We start from the raw sequence: 8,494 nt of genomic DNA on the forward strand, positions 1-8,494 counted from the left end.
CAGCGTGATACTGGAGTCCCGGGATTGAGTCCCACGTCAGGCTTCCTGCATGGAGCCTGCTTCTCCCTCTGCCTGTGTCTCTGCCTCTCTGTGTGTGTGTGTCTCTCATGAATAAATAAATAAAATCTTTAAAAAAAAAAAAGAAAAGAAAACCATAGCTGGGGGCATCACAATGTCAGATTTCAGGTTGTACTACAAAGTTGTGGTCATCAAGACAGTGTGGTACTGGCACAAAAACAGACACATAGATCAATGGAACAGAATAGAGAACCCAGAAATGGGCCCTCAACTCTATGGTCAAGTAATATACAACAAAGCAGGAAAAAGTATCCACTGGAAAAAGGACAGTCTCTTCAATAAATGGTGCTGGGAAAATTGGACTGCCACATGCAAAAGAATGAAACTAGATCATTCTCTTATACCAGACCCAAAAATAAACTCAAAATGGATGAAAGATCTAATTGTGAGACAAGAATCCATCAAAATCCTAAGGGAGAGGATCCCTGGGTGGCTCAGCGGTTTAGCACCTGCCTTTGACCCAGGGCGTGATCCTGGAGTCCCAGGATTGAGTCCCGCGTCAGGCTCCTGGCATGGAGCCTGCTTCTCCCTCCTCCTGTGTCTCTGCCTCTCTCTCTCTCTCTCTCTCTCTCTCTGTCTATCATAAGTAAATAAATAAATATTTTTTTAAAAAAATCCTAAGGGAGAACACAAGCAACACCCTTTTTGAACTTGGCCACAGCAACTTCTTGCAAGATACATCTATGAAGGCAAGAGAAACTAAAGCAAAAATGAACTATTGGGACTTCATCAAGATAAAATGTTTCTGCACAGCAAAGAAACAGTCAACAAGTCCAGAAGACAACCTGCAGAATGGGAAAAGATATTTGCAAATGACATATCAGATAAAGGGCTGGTCTCCATGATCTATAAAGAATTCAATAAATTCAACAGCAGAGAAACAATCCAATCATGAAATGGGCAAAAGATATGAACAGAAATTTCTCCAAAGAAGACATAGACATGGCCAACATGCACGTGAGAAAATGCTCTGCATCACTTGCCATCAGGAAAATACAAATCAAAACCACAATGAGATCCCACCTCACACCAGTGAGAATGGGGAAAATTAACAAGGTAGGAAACCACAAATGTTGGAGAGGATGCGGAGAGAAGGGAACCCTCTTACACTGTTGGTGGGAATGTGAACTGGTGCAGCCACTCTGGAAACCTGTGGAGGTTCCTCAAAGAGTTAAAAATCGAACTGCCCTACGACCCAGCAATTGCCCTGCTGGGGATTTACCCCAAAGATACAGATGCAATGAAAGATGGAGACACCTGCACCCCGATGTTTATAGTAGCAATGCTCACAATAGCCAAACTGTGGAAGGAGCCTCAGTGTCCTTTGACAGATGATTGGATTAAGAAGCTGTGGTCTATGTATACAATGTGAGGCCTTCCTGAAGACTGGCAGGCAGGAACTCTGCTGGGGATTCGAGAGAGTGGGGAAACTTCACTGTCCTCCCTGCCACCATCCTTCCCCCGCCCCAACTGCATCAGCACTGATGGATTTCTGAGAGCAACACAGTGCCTCCCAGTGGGGACTGGAGCCTCCTGCCCCCTGTGACCAGCAGGAGCACCTCCACTAGGACTAGTCAGCCCAAGCATCAGTGCTCAGGCCCCTGCCCCAGAAGACAGGCACAAATCCCTCACATTCACCAAGAATGTGAATGTGAATTCACTCATTCATCATAGAGTGCTGCAAAGCTCCAGCTCTAGAGGAAATAGGATCTGGCTGCTTCTGCTCCTTCTCCTTCTCCTTCTCCTCCTTCTCCTTCTCTTGGATCTATCTTCTTTTAACAAGTGAACCAAAACACATTTGGTTAAAACTTGCCACACACACACACACACACACACACAAAAAAAAAAAAAAAAAAAAAAAAAGCTTGCCACACATTAGACAAGGTCAAACCATCCACCACTGCAGGAAAAAGAGAAATTGCAGAGGACTGACCTAAGGGTAGGAGCAGCCAAAACATAAAAGCAGAGTGTATATAGGACCCCCTGTTTTGGGGGGAACCTCTTCTTAATATAGCTATTACTTTCAGGAGCAGAAATATAACAGGCTTTCTTAACAATCACACAAAAAAAGGGTAACCTAGACAAAATAACAAGATGGAGGAACTCACCCCAAAAGAAGAACAGGAAGAAGTAATGGCCAAGAATTTAATCAATACAGATAAGTAAGTTGTCTCAACCAGAATTTTTTTTCTTCCAAGATTTTATTTAAATTCAAGTTAGTTAACATATAATGTAGCATTTATTTTAGGAATAGATTTTAGTGATTCACCACTTACATATAACACCCGGTGTTCATCATAACAAGTGTCCTCCTTAATGCCTATTACCCATCTAGTCCATTCCACACCCACCTCCCCTGCAGCAACCATCAGTTTGTTCTTCTATAGGTAAGGAGCTCTTATGGTTTGCCTCCCTCTAGTTTTATCTTGTTTTATTTTTCTTTCCCTTCCCCTGTGTTCATCTGTTTTGTTTCTTAAATTCCATATATGAATGGAACCATATGGTATTTGTCTTTCTCTAACTTATTTCACTTGGGATAATACCCTCTAGTTCCATCCATGTTTTTGCAAATAGCAAGATTTCATTCTCTTTTGTAGCTGAGCAATATTGCAATAGATAGATGATATATAGATCACCACATCTTTATCCATTCCTCAGTTGATGGGCATTTGGGCTCTTTTCATAATTTGGCTATTGCTGGCAGTGCTGCTATAAGCATTGGGGTACATGTGCCGCCTTCAAATAAACATTTTTTGTGGGAATGTGAAATGGTGCAGCCACTCTGGAAAACTGTGTGGAGGTTCCTCAAAGAGTTAAAAATAGACCTGCCTTATGACCCAGCAATTGCCCTGCTGGGGATTTACCCCAAAGATTCAGATGCAATGAAACGCCAGGACACCTGCACCCCGATGTTTCTAGCAGCAATGTCCACAATAACCAAACTGTGGAAGGAGCCTCGGTGCCCATCGAAAGATGAATGGATAAAGAAGATGTGGTTTATGTATACAATGGAATATTCCTCAGCCATTAGAAACGACAAATACCCACCATTTGCTTCGACGTGGATGGAACTGGAGGGTATTATGCTGAGTGAAGTAAGTCAATCGGAGAAGGACAAACAGTGTATGTTCTCATTCATTTGGGGAATATAAATAATAGTGAAAGGGAATATAAGGGAAGGGAGAAGAAATGGGTAGGAAATATCAGAAAGGGAGACAGAACATAAAGACTCCTAACTCTGGGGGTTAAAGACACCCACTCTAGGGGTGGTGGAAGGGGAGGAGGGCGGGGGGTGGAGGTGAATGGGTGACGGGCACTGAGGGGGGCACTTGACGGGATGAGTGCTGGGTGTTATTCTGTATGTTGGCAAATTGAACACCAATAAAAAATAAATTTATTTAAAACAAAAAACAAATAAGCATTTTTGTATACTTTGAATAAATACCTAGTAGTGTGATTGCTTCATCTTATTTTTAACTTTCTGAGGAACCTCCACACTGTTTTCCAGAGTGGCTACACATTTTGCATTCCCACCAGCAGTGCAAGAGGGTTCCCCTTTCTCCACATCCTTGCCAACATCTGTTGTTTCTGAGTTGTTGATTTTGGCCATTCTGCCCGGTGTGAGGTGGTGTTTCATTGTGGTTTTGATTTGTACCTAATCATTTTATAAATTGGTTGTGCCATTTTGCACTTCCACCAGCATCACACGAGAGTTCCAAGTATTCCATATCCTTGACACACCTGTTTTAGTCATTTATTATAATCTCTCCATTTTCATGAATGTGAAATGGTATTACATGGTGTTTTTTAAACTTAATTTCCCTGATTACTAATGTTGTTAAACATTTTTTCATATACTTTTTGGTTATGTATACATTTTACTAGACCATAGATGCTGGATCTGTTTTTCGATTCTTTATACTGTTTCATTGATCCATACGTCTATTCATATGCCCAGGCCACACATTCTTTTATTTTTTAATGAGTGAGAATGTTTATTTTTTTTATTTAAATTTTACTTAGTTAATGTACAGTGCAATATTGGTTTCTGGGTACATTTCAGGGATTCGTCACTTACCTACAACATCCAGTGCTCATCACAAGTATCCTTTATAATATCCATCACCCAACTAGCCAACCCCCCCCACTCTTCCCTTCATCAACGCTCATTTTGTTCTCCATTGTTAAGAGTTTCTTATGGCTTGTTTTCCTCTCTCCTTTTTTATTTTCTCCATTCCATGTGTTTTCTTTCTTAAATTTCACATATGAGTGAGATCATATGGTATTTGTCTTTCTCTGACTGACATTTCACTTAGCATAATACCCTCTAGTTCCATCCTTGTCCTTGCCAAGTCATACATTCTTCATTTTTTTTGTAATCCATGTGAATTATTTTAATAGTTACTTTAAGATAGTTCATAGCACTATACAAAAAGCAAGATCATGTACATTAAAGCTTATGGCAGGATTGTATGTATGAATGAGATCCACAAACAATAAATTTATTTTTTATTTTTTTATAAATTTATTTTTTATTGGGGTTCAATTTGCCAACATACAGAATAACACCCAGTGCTCATCTCGTCAAGTGCCCACCTCAGTGCCCATCACCCAGTCACCCCCACCCCCCGCCCACCTCCCCTTCCACCACCCCTAGTTCGTTTCCCAGAGTTAGGAGTCTTTCATGTTCTGTCTCCTTTTCTGATACTTCCCACTCATTTTTTCTCCTTTCCCCTTTATTCCCTTTCACTATTTTTTATATTCCCCAAATGAATGAGACCATATAATGCAAACAATAAATTTAAATCATCTATTCTCACTTGATTCCTAATCATACTACAGAGAACAATGCAATACTAAAATATATCATCTTCAGTAAATTAATCTTCACTTAGAAAATCTGACTGTTTAACAAGTAAAAAATATCTTTAGAATTTTCCTTCAAAAATACAAACTATGAAAATTTTAAGAATTTTTAGAATAGGAACTACATAAGTCAATGCTAAAGAAAATTCTACTTTCAGATAATGTGCATCTTAAAATATTATGAAAAATATTCTTTATTCTGTAAACAATGTCAGTAAAAGAATACCTGAGTTCCTCTAATACCACTAGTTTTAGTTACCCAATTGCCATTTTGATAACATTAATGAGAAAACATTCAAAATTTAACACTGCAATCACTTGTCAAATAATTAGGATAGAACAAATGTTCCATATGTATTAAGTTGAACATCATCTATATATATATATCTCTTAAAACATAAGATTCTTTCATTTATCTTTTGATAAATTAGACTTCACATTTAAGTCTTACTCTAATAATCTAAAACCATTTGGTAACATGTTCTTTAACTTCTAGTCCTGAAAACCCATTCTAATGTCTTTATCAGTAGTCAGTATAATCAAATAAAATTAGTGTTTTGTGGCCTTCATAGTTTATAGAACTCAACATATTTGAAGCTGAGATGAAGTGGTTCTATCTTTCCATTTGTTTATATGGTCTGAGATCACAGTTCAACACAGTGGACACATTTTCTCTGTTAAACCATAAGCTAATGTATTCTTCACAAAGTATATGCTGACACGTGAGAGAATTGGTTTTTGAAATTCAGCTTGACATTTTGAACAAATATCATCCACATCTGAACACTGTCTCTTGCTAGCAGCTACTCCATAACTTGGTCACGTAAAATATATTTGCAAAACCCAACAGTTTTCAGTTCTAAGATGTCCAAAAGAAGTTCAAAAGTTTTAGTATGAGGTAAGGTAAGCCAGCAGTATCCCAAGACTCCATCTAGTACATCACCAAACTCCTCATAGCTTATAAGATAATGAAACCAAACTAGTATGGGAACAAGTTTGGTAATACTGACATGATTCTTCTAAAAGCATATACCAGTAATTCTTGGATTTAAAAGACATGATGAAAAAGGGCATCAACAAAATAAGGCATTTTGAACCCATGAAGAGAAATTTCAGAATGAAGTCTGTAATTCCAATAATCCAAAATACTTTGCAAGAAGCTTGAATGGTCTAACGTAGGATTTTTAAAAATTAAGCTGTAATAAAGTTACTGAGAATGAAAGGTGTAATATAAAAGAATAGAAGATCCTGCTAATACCAGTAACCAAGCACACTGAATCTTTGAGCACCTTTCTCTTAGAAAAATCTGATTTACAATGCTTTTGTTTGCATACATAAAATTTGTGAGGAGCCCAATTCCAAGAGAAATTTCTGTTATGTGCTACATAACAAGTTTGACACCTAGAATCAAAATGTATGGGAGACTTTTGTACAACCACCTGAAGATATATCAGAATTCTGAGAAGGAGCTACCACCATGATCTCCAGACTCCGTGACAGTATCAGCAGGCTGCCTTGCTTCATGTGAGAGTGATCCCGAAAGCAACTATGTATACATCCATGGGTAAAGCTATGGACACCTGACCTTACATTTCTGGAGGTTGGATTTTCAGCACATTCTTTAGGTATGGAGTTTATCTGGTTATGAACTTCTCCAGAATGAAGACAAACACCTTCTCCTGTCAATCTTGTATGGACACACTGGGAGGCTGAGGCATCCTCCACTGCAGTTCCTGGAAGGCTGTGCAGTTGGTTACAGTTGGCTTGCGTGAACTTTGAATACTTTTTCTGTGATCCATATTTCTTTCCTTCAGGGCTATATCTCCTCTCATGATGATGAGTGAACAAGATTCCCAGCAGAGACTGCAGGAACACTGGGAGACACTGCTACCCGGAGGCCTTTCAGTCAAGGCCATTACCTTCAAACCCCACTGGTGGCAATTCAGGCCCAGCCCAGTGGTGCTGGTGGCACATGAGTTCCCCAAGGCATACATTCTTGATTGACAAACTTTTACAGTAGGTCTTGAAATCAGATAGTATGAGGCCCACACTTCTATTATTTTCCAAGATTGTTTGGATTAGTCTAGATTCTTTGTATTTCCATATAAATTTTAAATTAGTCCTGTTAATTTCTCAAAAAAAATCACAGCTGGATTCTTACTACAACTTCAAGGAATCAACAGATACATTTAAAAGGACTTATATATTTTTTTAAATAGTGAGCTATCCAAAATGCAAACACTGTAAATTCCTTTTTTTGTTTATATCTTCTTTAATTTTTCTTTGGATTATTTTATAATTTTCAGTATAAAAGTCTTGGCCATTTTTATTAAGTATATTACTAATACTTTACTATTTTTATGATGTGAATTTATTTATTTAATTTCCAATTGTTTGATGACACTATACAGAAATAAAATTGATTTCTATATTGACCTTGTATTTTGTGGCATTGCTAAAATCACTTAGTTCTAGTGTGTCAGATAGAGAAAATTCCATTCTATTCGTAGTTTGTAGAGCATTTTATCCTGAATGCACACTGAATTCTGCCAAATGCTTTCCCTTCATATATTGAGATTAGTAATATGATTTTTTTCTCTTATATTCAGTTAATTTTAGTGAATTACAATCACTCACTTTATAATACTAAATAAATCTCATGAAGAGGCGGGGCAAGATGGCAAAAGAGTAGGGTCCCCAAGTCACCTGTCCCCACCAACTTACCTAGATAACATTCAAATCATCCTGAAAACCTATGAATTTGGTCTGAGATTTAAAGAGAGAACAGCTGGAATGCTACAGTGAGAAGAGTTTGTGCTTCTATCAAGTACAACTTGTTTTTGGCCACTCTGCCCTGAGCAAAATGACTAGAAGGAAAAACTCACCTCAAAAGAAAGAATCAGAAACAGTACTCTCTCCCACAGAGTTACAAAATTTGGATTACAATTCAATGTCAGAAAGCCAATTCAGAAGCACAATTATAAAGTGACTGGTGGCTCTAGAAAAAAGCATAAAGGATTCAAAATACTTCATCACTGCAGAGTTTAGATCTAATCAGGCCAAAATTAAAAATCAATTAAATGAGATGCAATCCAAACTGGAGGTCCGAATGACAAGGATTAACGAGGTAGAAGAACGAGTGAGTGACTTAGAAGACAAGTTGATGACAAGGAAAGAAAATGAGGAAAAAAGAGAAAAACAAAAGATCATGAGGATAGGTTAAGGGGAAAAAATGACAGCCTCAGAAGGAAAAATCTACGTTTAATTGGGGTTCCCAAAGGTGCTGAAAGGGACAGAGGTCCAGAAAGTGTATTTGAACAAATCATAGTTGAGAACGTCCCTAACTTGGGAAGGGAAACAGGCATTCAGATCCAGGAGATAGAGAGATCCCCCACTAAAATCAATAAAAACCGCTCAACACCTCGACATTTAATACTGAAACTTGCAAATTCCAAAGATAAACAGAAGATCCTTAAATCAGGAAGAGACAAAAGATCCCTAACTTTTATAGGGAGAAGCATCAGGATAACAGCAGACCTCTCCACAGAGA

At 38.1% G+C, this 8,494-nt stretch overlaps 1 pseudogene; it reads right to left on the reverse strand.

Moving 5' to 3' along the window:
- Window positions 1-5,526: 5,526 nt before the first annotated feature.
- LOC129501242 (E3 ubiquitin-protein ligase RNFT1-like) lies at window positions 5,527-6,938 on the reverse strand (annotated as a pseudogene).
- Between the last annotated feature and the right edge of the window lie 1,556 nt (window positions 6,939-8,494).

The sequence above is a fragment of the Nyctereutes procyonoides genome, unplaced genomic scaffold (genome assembly GCF_905146905.1).
Source record: "Nyctereutes procyonoides isolate TBG_1078 unplaced genomic scaffold, NYPRO_anot_genome, whole genome shotgun sequence".
In the NCBI taxonomy this organism is placed as follows: Eukaryota; Metazoa; Chordata; class Mammalia; order Carnivora; family Canidae; genus Nyctereutes; species Nyctereutes procyonoides.